Source organism: Mastigoproctus giganteus, chromosome 2 (genome assembly GCF_048544385.1).
Source record: "Mastigoproctus giganteus isolate SK-2022 chromosome 2, ASM4854438v1, whole genome shotgun sequence".
NCBI lineage: Eukaryota > Metazoa > Arthropoda > Arachnida > Uropygi > Thelyphonidae > Mastigoproctus > Mastigoproctus giganteus.
The window spans coordinates 107,804,040-107,819,425 of NC_143576.1; the positions used below are offsets into that span (position 1 = coordinate 107,804,040).

At 37.8% G+C, this 15,386-nt stretch overlaps 1 protein-coding gene across 3 annotated transcripts in view; it reads left to right on the forward strand.

Moving 5' to 3' along the window:
* The window catches only part of tst (superkiller complex helicase subunit twister), a 522,759-nt gene that overhangs the window by 240,926 nt on the left and 266,447 nt on the right, over nt 1-15,386 (forward strand). The gene's annotated exons all lie outside the window — the stretch shown is intronic.

The window sequence follows — 15,386 nt, forward strand, 5'->3', positions numbered from 1 at the left end:
CAAAATTGCTACAATGGGACTCGCAGCTGAGCCTTCAAAAAGGCGGGACTCCTTGATCCTAGTCTTCGATGTGGATAAAGACATCACGGCTAAACAACTGGAAGATGAGATCATCACAAGGAACCTGCAAATGCCTAACTCAGAAGAACAGGGGAGACTTGTGCAGCCAAAATATTACACAAAGTCAAGGACAGGCTTGAATCACAACTGGATTGTGGAGCTTGCCCCAGCTGCCTGGCAAGTGCTGAAGAGCCAGACAAGACTGTACGTTGACTGGAGCAGTCATAGATTTCGGGAGCACATGGGCTTACTTAAGTACTATAAATGCTGCAGGTTCGGTCACACCTCCCATACATGCACCCAGGCCACACCAACCTGTGGACACTGTTTTGCCAAAGGGCACGAGCATAAAAACTGTCCCAACAAAGAGCAACAACTCGTTTGTGCGAACTGAAAGTCCCTGAAGCTGGAGCACTCACATTCTATTAGCGATTCAAAATGCCCCACCTTCATAAAAACAAAAAGCTTTTACCAGTCTAGAACTGACTATGGCTATACGAGCTAAAAGGTATAACACAACAAGGTTACTAATATTCTAACAGAACGTGCAGCGAGCTAGGGCAGTGCCCGAACAACTCAGAAGAAAGGCTGACGAAGAAAATGCTGATATCTTAATCATACAGGAGCCATACACCCACACAAGACAGGTGAAGGGATACCCTGGGATGTACAGAATAGTGCAAACCAAGGAGGAGAACCCATGGGTTGCAATACTAGCGCAAAACTTCAACCTGACTGTCACAAAAATAACCCAACTATGCACAGCCTGGGTCGCTTGTGCGCACATCATTTCACCACCAGGCCCCTTTTATGTTGTCTCCTTGTACTGCAGGCCAGGAGAAGAGATCACCCGTGAAATCAGTTACCTGCAGACACTGCTGAATATACTACCCAACCAGAAGAGCATCATTGGAGCGGATGTCACCTGTCAGTCCCCAGCCTGGCACAGTCAACACCAGATAGGAGAGGCACACATAATGGGTGGCGACTCGAGGAGTTCCTGGTAAATTCTTCTATGGTAGTATTAAATCAACCATGTCACTTACCGACCTTCTGTAACACTATGTGGGAGGCTACAATAGATGTCTCCTTGGCAACCACCAATATGGCCGGACATTTTGTGGACTGGGCAGTCCAAGACTCCTGCACAATGTCAGACCACAGAGTGCTTACCTACCAAATCAACTGCGCAGTTAGCAGAACTCCAGTAGTCAAACACATGAACTGTTTTGTGGTTAACGAGGCTGAATGGGAACTCTTTGGGAGGCTGCTGCGCCTGGTGGTGTGTTATTGGATGGAGGATGACCGACTTGACTCAAATGAGATCCAGCGGAGGGGGTCACAAAAATTATCACTAACGCTAGTGAAACAGCCATGAAGAGGAAGATTCCAAGGTCGGGCACAGTCCCCCGGTGGAACTGAGAAATTGAAACATTAAGAAAGCAGGTCATAAAGGCAAGAAAGGGTTTCAAAGGGCAAGACATATCTGGCCAGAGCCGGAAGTAAGACTGTTAAGGGAAAGATACAATATCGTTAGAAACAGCTACACAGACCTGATACGCAAAAGCAAGAGGGAGGCCTGGTCAAAACAGCTGGAAACACTGATCCCTGGGGAGTGGTCTACAAAGTTGTTACTAACAAACTCCCTAGAGGAGAAACCATAAATGCAACTTGAACCCCACAGGGCACACTAGCTCTTGTCGTTATTTGGTTTTTTAGGAGCATTAGCAACTAAGGCCATATTGCTCCTAGGATATGCGTTGGTCATTCCCTGACCTTTCCGCATCCTCCGTATTTGGTTTGGTGGTCACGGGCTAGAATCCCGGTCTAATCAAGAAGCGTGTGCTACGCACAGCTGCTCCTGCCCACCTGGCTACAGAGGCACCGGCACACTAACCACTACCTGGGAACAGTCTATCGATAACATACTCAACGAGATTTATCATGAACCAGCTGTCCCAACCTCACCGCAACAGGTACAGATATGTAGAGAAAATGAAGCATACAAAACACAGCAAATAGAACAGCACTTCGCCATGGAGGAATTGCATGCTGATGAGGCCCTCATAAGGAATAGAAAATGTCCCAGCCCAGATCTTCTAGAGCTGGAAATTATAAAACTGCTCCTTAGATTATACAATGTATGCCTAAGAACAAGAACTTACCCAGCCTACTGGAAACTTGCAACCGTGAAGCTCATACCCAAGAAACCTTCAAAGCCTCCAGAACAGCCAGACTCTTATTGGCCAATTGTCCTGCTCTTTTGTAGTGGCAAGTAAGCTATTCGAAAGGCTGATAGGTAAAAGAATAACTCACCACTACAAAACAGCTGGACTATCCATGCCAACACAATATGGATTCAAGCACACCCTCAAAAGGCCCTAAGTGGCCTTTTGAGGGTGGCAGCGGGGTGTGACAAAAAATATTTCCTAGCCATCGCAGTTGATTTCGCTGGGGTGTTCAAAGCCATTTGGTGGCCGAGCATCCTAGCTAGACTGAGAAGGGCAGACATACCTATGAATTTGTACCAAGTTATGGAATCTTACTTTTTTTTTTTCTTTTTCTTTTTTTTTTTTTTTTTTCATGAAAAACCTCAAACCTGAAAGGTATCAAAACCTATAGTACTTAGTACCATGCATGGGTTGAAGGAGAAGTATGGGGGGAGGGGGATGCTGGAAACTTTGTTCTAGAGACTAAACATGGGTTTCACCCCTTCAAGCCTCCAATAAGCAAAGTGGTGGTATTTCACCGGTTGATGAAAGTCATCTACCACCTACATAATCGATGAAGAAACCCAGGCAATAGCACTATATAATAAGTTGACCGGATCACTACAGGGGCTGCCCCCAGGGTTCAGTTCTAGGGCTACTGCTCCGGAATATGATCCTAGATGAATTCCTGGCCCTGGACCTGGGGGAAGTAAATTTCCAGGCATTCACAGACGATCTAATACTGACAGTCACTGTTGAAAGCTGAGCACAAATGGAAGTCCAAGCACTTAAACTCCTTCAAGACTGGGCTACTGTCCACTTCTTAAAAATATCAACTACAAAAACTAAATCTATACTGTTGAAAGGTAACCTAAACTTAAGAAGACCACCAAAATTAAAATCCATAGCCAGACAATCAAACTAGTCACCGAACTGAAGCAGCTAGGTATCATTCTAGACACCAACCTGTCCTTCCATCCTCATCTCAAATACTTGAGAGAAAAAAAATAAGAAGATATGCCGGATTAATAGCCAGAATAACAAGAAAGAACTGGGGGCTCAAAAAATGCATGCTAACGCTGTACTATAAAGCCTTCTTCACTCTGGCGATTATGTATCTTCCTCTGTGTGGTTCCACAGAGCCATAGTGGTGGTTAACAAAAAGATCTTGGACACCATACAACACTCAATTCTCCTGGTCATCACCCGTGCCTGCCGTACTGTTAGTACGCATGCACTCCAAGTCCTGGCGGGGGTCCTGCCCTTCGATCTAGAAGTTATACGCTGTGGAATGACATACCACCTGACCAAAGGATTACCCTACACTCTGGGCGAATACACCATCAACCTAGCAGGGAATAGAAGAGAAGAAAAGACCAGAGTCGAGAATCATGTGCAGCAGAAGCCTATGCAGGAAAGGTGGTCTGCTTCAACAAAAGGGAAAATTACCAGTTAGTTCCTGCTCATAGTCAAACATGTGTCTCATAGAGCCTCTCTTGGTTCCACCCAGGTTTATTTACATTTCTACTGACAGGCCATGATGCCTTCAATGACAAGTTAACTTATTTTCGAATAACAGAAGACCCCATCTGCACATGCGGAGAGACAGAAACATGGTCCCACATTATGTACAGCTGCGACCATTATGAGGACCTTCGCTGTTGACTTATGACGGAACTCACATATCTACCAGCAGGACTGGAGCATCATCTTCTAGACTCGAGGGAGGAGTTCCTGGCCTTCATGAATTTTGCACAAGAGGTTTTCTAGGCGGAGGACACTTATTGCTATTCATCACAATGTAATTGAATGAAACAACTCAACCTAATAGAACAGAAACATTAAAACGGAAAGATTGAGCCAACCACACTAAGGACCTTCAGCAACAGGACCAGGATCGGACCCGGAATCGATGCAGTCCACTGCTCACCTATCTCAAGGTCCCTTTGCAGCAGAAGGCACAAGTGATCACCAAGTCAGACTTGACTCTACACATCTCCTGAACCTGACAGCAGTGGCTGTGACCTCCGAGACAAACTTACTGGACATGACTATTGCTGCAGCTTGCTGCCAAGTCCATTGGCCTGCCCATACCAGTGCACTCTTGCACGGTACTTTCTTCCTACTTCCTGGGTAGGTGGGGGGAGAGAAATCTATTGTCTCCTCTCCACCCCATTTTCTTCTTTCTGGTGGGAATTTTAAAAATACCTTTTAAATAACTTTTTAACTGTATACCATGTAAAAGATAATGAAAATAATTATTGAATTAAATGTTTATTGCATAAAACAGCGGTTCCCAAACTGTGCACCGTGGAATATTTTAAATTTTCAAGGGAAACAAAGTGACATACAGATGTCGAGGGATACTCGACATCTGTTGGACACCATGCGAACTATTAGCTCAAGGTAGTTCACAGTTTCAACATTTCTTATTAAGTTGTTTGGACCTAACTACTTAATAAACGGAACTGTTAGGTATTTCTTTTGGTCTAGGTGCACCGTGAAAAAAATTGCTGAGACACTAAGGGCGCCGTGAACTGAGAAAGTATAGGAAACTCCTGACATAAAATACACAATGAAGAAACAATTTGTTACAGAAATATTTGAACAGTCGTTTGAACAGTGTTGACTTTCTCTTTTTATCAATCAATTTCCAGCAGCCGACAACAATCTTCTCTGGACCCTGGCAAAATAAATATCGCAGAGAACCTCTGCAATATTTATTTCAAAATTTTCAAATTGCAGAGATACAAAAGATTTCATCTAGTTCTTTTACCATTATCTCCTTCGCGGTAAAATTTTCATCTGGCTCATTTAAAAATTAGAATTTTTAAATACAAGTCTGCATTGACTTTACTAGTGAGAGACAAACAAGTAATATGTCTTCTTCCGATGGTTGATGGAACACACTGAGGCGGGCAGCAGGCAAACGTTTGTTTATTGCCCATTCAACGCATGATTCAAATCTTTTTCAACTATCACATAAAAAAAAAAAAAAAAAGATCGCATTCACTGGAAATTTACATCGTATAAAGTGAAAAGTGGTATAATTTTTTCAAATAGCAGTAACCGAAAAACGCATTAATCAAACTCGCGTTATCCAAGGCCTGGCTGTACTTACTTCTTAATTCTTCTTTATCTACTTTTGTAAACAGGGGAGACATTTGTGTATCTCTTATTCAGTTTGTCAGCAGCCAAAAGAGGATCATGAGTAGTTTTCCATTCATTGAAGTGGATCGGTGTTGTTGATCGCTTTCCTTCTACTGTTAAGATAAACTAAAAACTCTTTGTTCCTTTTTTTTCACATTCATAGCCAAAGATTTATTGTAATCCGCCTTAGCCTACCTAACACCCTTTGTGATTTGATTGCAGACTATTTTATTCTCCTATATGTTTTTGTTTTCCATGATAATTTATAATCATTCCATGCATTTTTCTTCTATGTCACTGGTCTCATCAGTTCATCTTTCATCCATTTAAGTTGAACTTTGAACATTATCTCTTAGTTGCTATGAAAAGCTTGATAGCTTATAAAGTTACTTCCTAGAATGCTTTCGATTTTGAATTTGCAGTTGGTAACATCAGATGGTCCCACTGAAATGAATTTAAAAACTGTCTAGGATCGTCGTGGTCACCTTTGTGAAAGTGAAATCCCTTCCCTCTAACTTTGATATTTGTTACATCCTTACATAAATCCCACATCAGTACACTGTGACCACTGTCACCTAGTGGTTCTTTTATCTACATGTTCTTATTGCTTGAACCCTAACTGCTGATAATCAGATCAAGGGTGCTGCTTTTTCTTGTTGCCTCTCTAACATGTTTTTATAGAAACCAGTCACCTAATAAATCCATAAGAGGTTCTGCTACTCTGAGTGACTAGACTTCAAGTTCCATTTAATATGTGAAAAGTTCCCCATCATAAGTCATTTTGATTTATTGGCCCACTTTTTTTTTTTGGCTATATAGCTCTTCATCATACACATCACTGTTATTTTGCCTATAACATACTCCAACTCTCATTTTTGTTTTTCCAGTGCTTATGTCACACCAAACTGATTCAGTGACAGTGTCCACCTATGTGAACTCGTATTACCTTAGAGTCAGTGTGCTTCTTAACCAAGAGTGCATCTCCTCCCCTTCTGTCCTGTCTGTCTTTTCTGTAAACTCACCATATTCAAATTCTGCATCCCCTATATTTGATTGTCACTGTTTTTCTAATATCCTTATAATGTCCTTTTGATTGGCAATATTTTGGATTCTTCAAATTTATTTACTACACTCCTAGCATTAGTCTACAAGCAAGTATATGTGTATCTGCTGTTTGCTCCTACTAACCTTAACACATCAAGGCCTTCAATGCCTAAATGTGTTGTGGTTAGAAGTAAAAAAAAACCTTACCAACAATGCCTTGAAATCCTTCATGTCTCAATAGAAGCAGTGCAAGATTTACCCTTCTGCCCCCCCCCAGAGAAGCAGTTTCCAACCCACCTAACAGTGTCTCGACAGCATCATCAAATATTTTTGTGCCCCCTTCCTGTGAAAACAGTGCCTCCTGTAATCATGCACAGACCAAGCTGAGAAAAATTTTACCCCATGCATCTTATACATTTTTCCCAGAGCTGATTTGATTGACAAGGCCCTCATCATTCTGTCATATCTGGGCAGAATTGTGGAAACTTTCAAATTTAATCCTAACTCATGACTTTTTCTCAACATTTTGCCCTGTACTTATTAAGCAAATTCTCCAATATACCAGAGCCGGAACAACAGTGGGGCAAGCTGGGCTTCCAGCCCCAGGTGCAGCATTTTAAGGATGCACTCAACCAGTTATGTATATTAATATTGCTTCATTTTTGATTTAATTATAGTCAGACCTCTATTTAACAAACTTCTTTTATAGCGAATTTTTTAAAAATTCCTTTTGGTAATTACATTTAAAATAGTTTCCGTAGGACGAAGAAAATTTCCATATAATGAATGGGTTAAGAGACACTTATGAGCTTTTTTGGTTTTATCCTCGAATGCTATCTAATCCCCCAGTGCTAACCAGTTGGCTTATTCTCCAGTGGTTTATTCTCCAGTGCTAGCCAGCTGGTGAGTATTTCGCTCAAATCACACAAGTGCTCATGTGAGTGTAGTTGCAGGTTAAAAGAAATGAAATTGTAATTCAAATTTTGTTATTCGGTTGTTTCATCTCCACATTAAAAAAGTAAGTTTATATAAATCGTTATAAACAACTTTTCTTTTATGTGCTTAATTTCCTTTAGCTGAATTGTAACCATATATTTTATTTTTATAGGTTATAAATTAATAAGTAATTATTAGTTATTTCAAATATATGTTTTAGAATTCAGTTTTTGTCTCATTTCCAAAATGAGTTGTAGACAGAGTAATCGAACTAGGAGGACGCAATTGTTAAGTTTTTTGAGTAAAGAGTTCCCCTTGTTAATTTTTTGAGCAGAACATTTTCCTTGTTAAAATACTTTTTTATAGTACAAAAATGTAAACTGTGAGCAAACTCCTATTTACAATAACGTGTTATCGAGTTTGTATTTTTCTAATCATGCATTTAGGGTTTAGTGTCAGACAACATTAACTACAAAATCATTTTGTAGTAAACGTTTTTGTAATTAACCAAGAAAAAGCCATTTGATATTTTCTTGAGTTACTAGAAATGTGCTTAGAGCCCAAGCTAACTTGTAAACTACTAGAGAAATACATTTCCATGACATGATATGCATTGTTATTTGTATAAAGTTGTCTCAAAACAAAAATGCAATTTTGTAGTTTCTTTTGTGACATTAAGCCCTTGACATGGCAGTCGCATAGCTCGACAATGAACAATCGACAATAATGAAGCGGATTTTCAAACGTCACATATATGGTTTTTCATGGGCGCCTCCATAGCCAGGTGGGCAGGAGCAGTAGTGCATAGCACACGCTTCTTGATTAGACCGGGGTTCGAGCCTGTGACCACCAAATAACGGAGGATGTGGAAGGTCAGGGAATGACCACCGCATATCCTCAGCCCGAATAAAGGGTGAGGGTTGGCATCAGGAAGGGCATCCAGCTGTTAAAATTGCATGCCAAAAACAAAAAAAAGCTGACCCCATATAATAATGGGAAAAGGCGAGGACAAAAAAAAAAAAAAAACATATATGGTTTTTCATAAACAAAAGAAAAAAAAAAAGACGTCTCATTTTTTTATTTGTACCTGTAAATTGTAATTATTTTCTAAAATATTACAATACTGCATGTGCAATAAAACATGTATAACATACTAACTTTACTAAAAAAAAGTTAGCATTCCCCTTGTTAAATTTTTCCAAATTGAGCACTAAGTATATCGTGTAAAATAGTAAGTAATTACTAAAATATCACTGTGTTTATAAAATTTATTTAAATTTGTGCATATGTCTGAATGACAATTTTTACAAATGGTGTTCTAGAATTCTAGTCTACAATAAATGATGTTATTTATTTAGCTGTGCTCCAAATTTAATTAGAACAAAAAAAAACTTTTAAAAAATTTAAAATTTACAAATTATAGATAAAAATAAGATGTCCAAACGACCAAGTGGAGCAGAATTTCAAAAGAAGTTGAGGAAGAAGGGAAAAAAAATTTTCAAAATTGTGTCAGTGCAGATCACTCATCACAATAAAGAAAATTCTGTTAGCCGCAATTCAGTCATTCCTGAAGCTGAAGAAAATTGTAGTGAAACAGAGACGCATAATTCTGAAAATGACCAGAAAACTAAGTATGAGTCATCTCTGATTGTAAAAAATGAAAATAATAATATGACACTGAACTTAAATAATCTCACATCTTGGCCATCGAATATTTCTGATAAAATAAGATGCTTTTTAATAGAAAGTGGACTGGATCAAGGTGAAGATGTGAATTTTCATTATTCTTTGTCTAAGAACGGATGTCGATTTTCTATAGAGTGGTTTGAAAAATAAACTTGCTAATGGTGAATTTGTAGACAGAAATTGGCTGATTTACTGCAAAGAAACTAAATCTTTGTATTGTTTCCATGCATTTTATTTGGAACTAATAAAAATACTGGAAACTAAAAATACTTCTAGTCAATTCAAAGAAAGGCTTTTCCTCTTGGAAACATTTATATCAATGTATTCCAAATCATGAAAATTCGTTAGAACACCATGGAAATAAGTGGAAAAATGCCGAAAAAATTCTGGACTTATTTGATGATGCTGTACAAAAAGAAATTTTAACAGAGAAAGAAAAATAAATTTTTCTGGACACAATGTTATTTTATGCAAAAAAAGTAGTCTTACATTAGGAGGTTTAAATGAGATATTTGAGAATCCAAAAGCTGGAATAATCCTCAATATTATTGAACTTATAAGCCATTATAATAAAGAACTAGCAGAACAGATTTCAAATAATTGAAAATGAACTTTGAATTATTTATCGCATAAAATTCAAGACGAATTTGTGTTTAGTTGGAAATGAAATTTGGGCCAGTAATATTTCAAAAATTATAAAAAGCCAAGTACAGGTAGCCCTCGTTGTGCTGGTCCGATTTGCGCTGATCACTAACCACAATGTGATTTTTATTTATTTATTTTTGCATTTTTTTTTTGTAATTTTTTTATTAATTGAAAGTTTCAAATTGTCAGACAAAATTTATTGGCATCATACTGTGCTATGTATCATGCACTGTTCACGTGATTTAGGACAATATGAGCCATCAGCAATTAGCGCATTCGTATCAGAGACAAGAAAGATTCCCACCCTCAAAGTAATCACTCATGGATGTGGGTAGTAAAGGTCCATGCGGTGGAGCATTCAGTTGGTTGTTGTTTATGCTATTTACACGTTTTGTAAATTTATTACGCTAACATTTTTTTATTAATTGTGTAATAAATTAAATAATAATAATAGTGATAGCCGTGTGCAGTTTTTTCCAATCGTGTTATAAAGTTTTTAATTTAATAGAATAAAGACAAACCATGTCTGGTAAAAGTAGTTAATTGAATCCTAGTGCAATATTCGGAGGATAGAATCTGATGAAAGCTGCCCTAATGTGTGTAGGGCTATGAATATGCCTCCATCGACTATTATTACAACTATGAAGAATACTAATAAAACAAAACAATCGATGTAAAGTTGAAGGTAAAATTTTTGGTGCCCAGAACCTAACCCTGTGATTTCCGATTGACTCCATTATATAAAGGGTTTAATTTGCGCCTGTCCCTCTAGGAACCTAACCCCAATGTAAATCGAGGGCTACCTGTACTTCTCCCTTTTAATTGATTGCACACAGATTTATCACATCATGAATTGGATATGTGCAAATTAGATGAAAAAATATCAATAGAAGAGAGGTTCGTTGATGTTATAGAAAGTAAAGAAAAGACTGCCATTGGATTGGTGAAAGAAATTTTTACCAAAATAGAAAAGGATGTACTTGGGGGGGGAAGGAGATTTGATAATGGGGCCAATGTGGCTGGAAAATATAATGGCATACAGGCAATAATTTAAAAAAAAAAAAAAAAGAATTTGCAACATTTTACTGTGTTCCACGGTCTTAATTTAGCTGGTGTACATGCAGTGTTAATAACATCTGGAATGATAGGTTCCCAGTGACTAGTGGAACCAGAAAAAAGAATATTTACTTTTTTTCTGGTTCCACTAGTCGCTGGAAAATTTTAATGAATACTTTGAAGAGTTCACTTAAGGGACATACAGACACAAGATGGTCATTCAAAGAATGAGCTATAAAATCTTTGTTCTTACAAATAACAAAAGTTCATGAAATCTTAAATAAAATTTGGAAACTATCAGTATTGCTCAAAGTCTGCTTTTACAAATAGATTATCCATTTTTATGCAGATTGACTGTATGGAATAAAATTCTTCATAATATTGACTTTTTTTGATCACAATCTGTAATCACTTTTCAATTTCTTCAATTTATTCATGAGTATTATCTAACATAATTTTATCCAAAAATTGAAATAGTGTTACGAATTTTTCTTAGCCTGCTCGTGACAGTATCTTCTTGTGACAGGTCCTTCGGTAAACTTAAAATTGATTAAAAATCGCCTTAGGTTAACAACTGGACAACAATTAACTGGCATATCAAATATATCCATTGAATCATGTTGCACAAAAATAAATTATGATAAAATTATTGACTATTTTGCTTCGGCAAAGGTGAGAAAAATTCAATTAAAATAATAAATTTTCATTGCATATTTTTAGTTTGTGTTATGATAACGTTAAAAGTACTATATTTCACAATATTTTATTTCTATGATTTTATACTAGATATATAAACATGAACTACTTGTAATTTTTCAATTTCTTTGTAGTTTTATGTATTTTATTTGTAGTTTATATAAAAACAGTCTCTAGATATGAACGAATATTTGTTTGTTTCTTTTCTTTGATATTTTTGTTTTGTTATATTCATTGTATTATATAAATTATTTTATTAATAAATATATATATGCAAATCATAGATTGTTGCAATAGCAATTTTTATAAATTCATAAAGATTGACTACCTGCATATAATGGGGGCGTACTTATATTACTTTTGTCCCAGCCATGGGATTGCCTAGTTCCGACTCAGCAATCTGCTATGATTAATATCATTTATATCAATATGTACAGCAATACAAATCACCTTTTATACCTTTAAAAAATGACATCTGCTCTACCCCATCAACTTTTGAACCAGGCAGACACATTTTGGTCCTCTTTCACTGCCGATTGGGCTAGCTGGGTGGGTAAATTGCCTGTCTGGCAACCCAAAGGTCGCAGGTTCGAATCCCGCCTTGGGCTTGGATTGTAGTGCAAAAACCTTGGAAGGTGCATTATGGCCACAGAAGCCGATATGCCAACAACTAACAAAACAAACAAACAATCACTCTTTCACCTATCCTTTTTGCACAGTATTTTTTCTCATTTCCTGATGATAGAGTCATTTACAATAACTACTTGTGGGACCAGTGCATTCTACCTTTGGAATAGTCACTCTGTTCGGTGATGAATGAACGAACTCAAGCTTTGGTGTTGATAGCTTGATAGCTCCATATCAAGCCACAGCACTCCCTCACGTATTAAGCCACAGCATCACGTATTAAGCCAAAGCACTCCCTCTACTTTGATACCTTTTCTTTGCTTCTGAAGTCTGAGACATGATTTCTGTTTAATCCCATTTAATTGGATAATATTACACTAAACTAAGAAGAGATATATAAATGCATGGGTAACACTGTTTTGATGTTATGCAGCAATAATATGTATTGTGTTAATAAGTTTGTTTTATACATGTGTATCATGTTAACAGTTATATGTTATATACAGTTATATTCATAATGTTGTAAACTTAGTTTATATCCTTAGTAAAAAAACACTTATAATTTAGCATTAGCATTAGTAGAGGCCTATGATGCAAGAAAGCAAGCTTATGCAGCATCAGCCAAAAAAAAAAAAAAAAAAAACCCCACTCCCATTACACCCCTCCGTTCGTTTAAAATACCTGTCCCGCTGAGCCTTAAATTTATTTAGGCTCTCAACTTCCACAACAAGGGATGGAAGTCTGTTCCACCAACCAACTACCCGCTGGCTAAAGAAAAATTTCCGCACATCTATCCTATATCTGTCTTTCCTCAATTTGAATTTATGCACTCAGGTGATTATTCTGAGCAAGAGGAAGAATCCCATTGGCATTGAGCATGCTCAAACCATTCAAGGCTTTATACACCTCTATCAGAGCACTTCACCAGTGTCTAGTCTCCAGACACTGTAATTTGCAAAACTTAAACCTTTCTTCGTAAGAGCAACCCTTTGTTCCATTCAATAATCTTTTGCCCTTCTCTGTACTCGTTCCAGCATTTCTACATCCTTCTTGAAAAGAGGCCTCCAGACCTGTATACTCTAGGTGTGGCCTGACCATTGCCTTATACAAGGGAATAATCACCTCCATATCCTGCTAGAAAAATTCCTGTATATCATTGACAAGACAGCATGAGCTACTCTTGCAGCCCGTTTACACTGATCAGAAAACTTCATATCTGCCTGTACAATTACCCCAGGTCCTTTTCATTCTCTACCACTGTCAGTGTAGTACCAAGAGTTTGATACTTTGATCTGGGGTTACTGTTTCCCATATGTAGTACTTTACATTTGTCAATGTTAAACTTCATTTGTCCTCTCAGCCCATCTTCTCAACCTTTCCAAATCCTGTTGCAGCAGCATACTGTCAGTAGTGTCCTTAACAACCCTGCCAACCTTTGTATCGTCTGCAAACTTGGACATTAAACTTGATATACCATCATCTATATCATTTATAAATACAGAAAACAACAATGGACCCAACACCGAACCCTGAGGGACTCCACTAATAACATTAGTCCACGATGAGCAGTTTCCATTGATTACCACTCTGTCTTTTCCCCCTTAACCATCCCTTTATCCATAGCAGCAATTTGCCTCCAATGCCACAATGCTCTAATTTGTGCAGTAGTCTTCCTAGTCTTCCATGTGCAACAGAATCAAAAGCCTTTCTAAGATCCAAATATATAATATCAAAGTTATTCCCTGCATTCAGTTCTTTTGTGATTGCATCATAGTATCCAATCAAATTGGTCAGGCAAGACTTACCCTTAACAAACCCATGCTGTGTCAGAGCTATAACTGAAGTTTTGTCTAGATGGTCCTGCAGTGCTTCTTTAACCAGTGCCTCCATTAATTTGTCTGGAACAGAAGTTAAATTGACAGGTCTATAATTACTTGTGTCAGCCTTTGATCCTCCTTTGTGAATTGGAGTCATATTTGCACATCTCCAGTCTGTGTACCTCCTCTGAGTCCAAAGAAGCTCTCATAATTATGGCTAAGGGTTTGCTTACTTCCTTTGCTGCCTATGTTTATCCTCAACAATTTCTCCTCCACTTTCCTCTCAGTTATTACAAAATCATCTAGCTCACTGCCAGAGTTTACTTCACCTCTGGCATTCCCCTTCCTCAATAACTCCTCATGTGTGAATGTAGATGCAAAATACTTGTTTAGTTTGTTAGCCATCTATATCAGTTGAACCATCAATATCCAGTGGACCAATCTGATTCATCCCTTTCCTTCTAGAGTTTATATAGGTAAAGAACTCTTTTCTGTTTTTCTTTCCATCCTTTGCCAAGGATTTCTCATAATCTCCCTAATCTCCTTTGTGACTTGGTTACAGACCAGCTTATATCTATCATAGGCTTCCATGTCACCCATTAATTCATCTGTCTCATTGTTCATCTGACATCCATTTAGGCCTAAACCTTCAACAATATTTCTTAGTTGGTATGTAAAGCCTAGTAGCTTCCAAGATAAGTTCTTTGAATGCTTCCCATTTTGAATTTGCTGTTGGTAACATCATCAGTTGGTCCCACTGTATTGAATTTAAATACTGTCTCAGACCATCGTAGTCGCCTTTACGAAAGCAAAAACCCTTTCCTTTACCTCTGATGGTAGTTCCCTCATTGAGTAAATCCCACTTCAGCACACTGTGATCACTGCCATCTAGTGGTTCCTTTATCTGCAGATTCTTAATACTGATAATCAGATCAAGAGTATTACTCCCTGTAATTGCCTCCTGAACATTCTGATGTAGAAACAATCCCCCATTATAAGACTCTGATTTACTGGCCCACTCTATTTCCCTGTAGAATTTCTTATTATACTCATCTGAGTCATTAGGCCTATAGCACACTCCTACTTTCAATTTTGATCTCCCAATGCTTATTTCACACCAAACTGACTTGACACTGCACTGTCCAGTGATGTCGACTAGCTTCACTTCCTTGGATTTTATGTATTTCTTAACTAATAGCATAACCCCTCCTCCCTTCCTATCCTTCCTGTACATATTGTATTCTACAAATTCCAGTTCTGCATTCCTTATATCTGTGTGACACCGCATCTCTGATATCCCAACAATATCTGCCTTTGATGTTTTGAGCAATACCTCAAATTTAAAAAATTTATTTACCAAACTCCTAGCTTTGTCTGGAACAGAAGTTAAATTGACAGGTCTATAATTACTTGTGTCAGCCTTTGATCCTCCTTTGTGAATTGGAGTCATATTTGCACA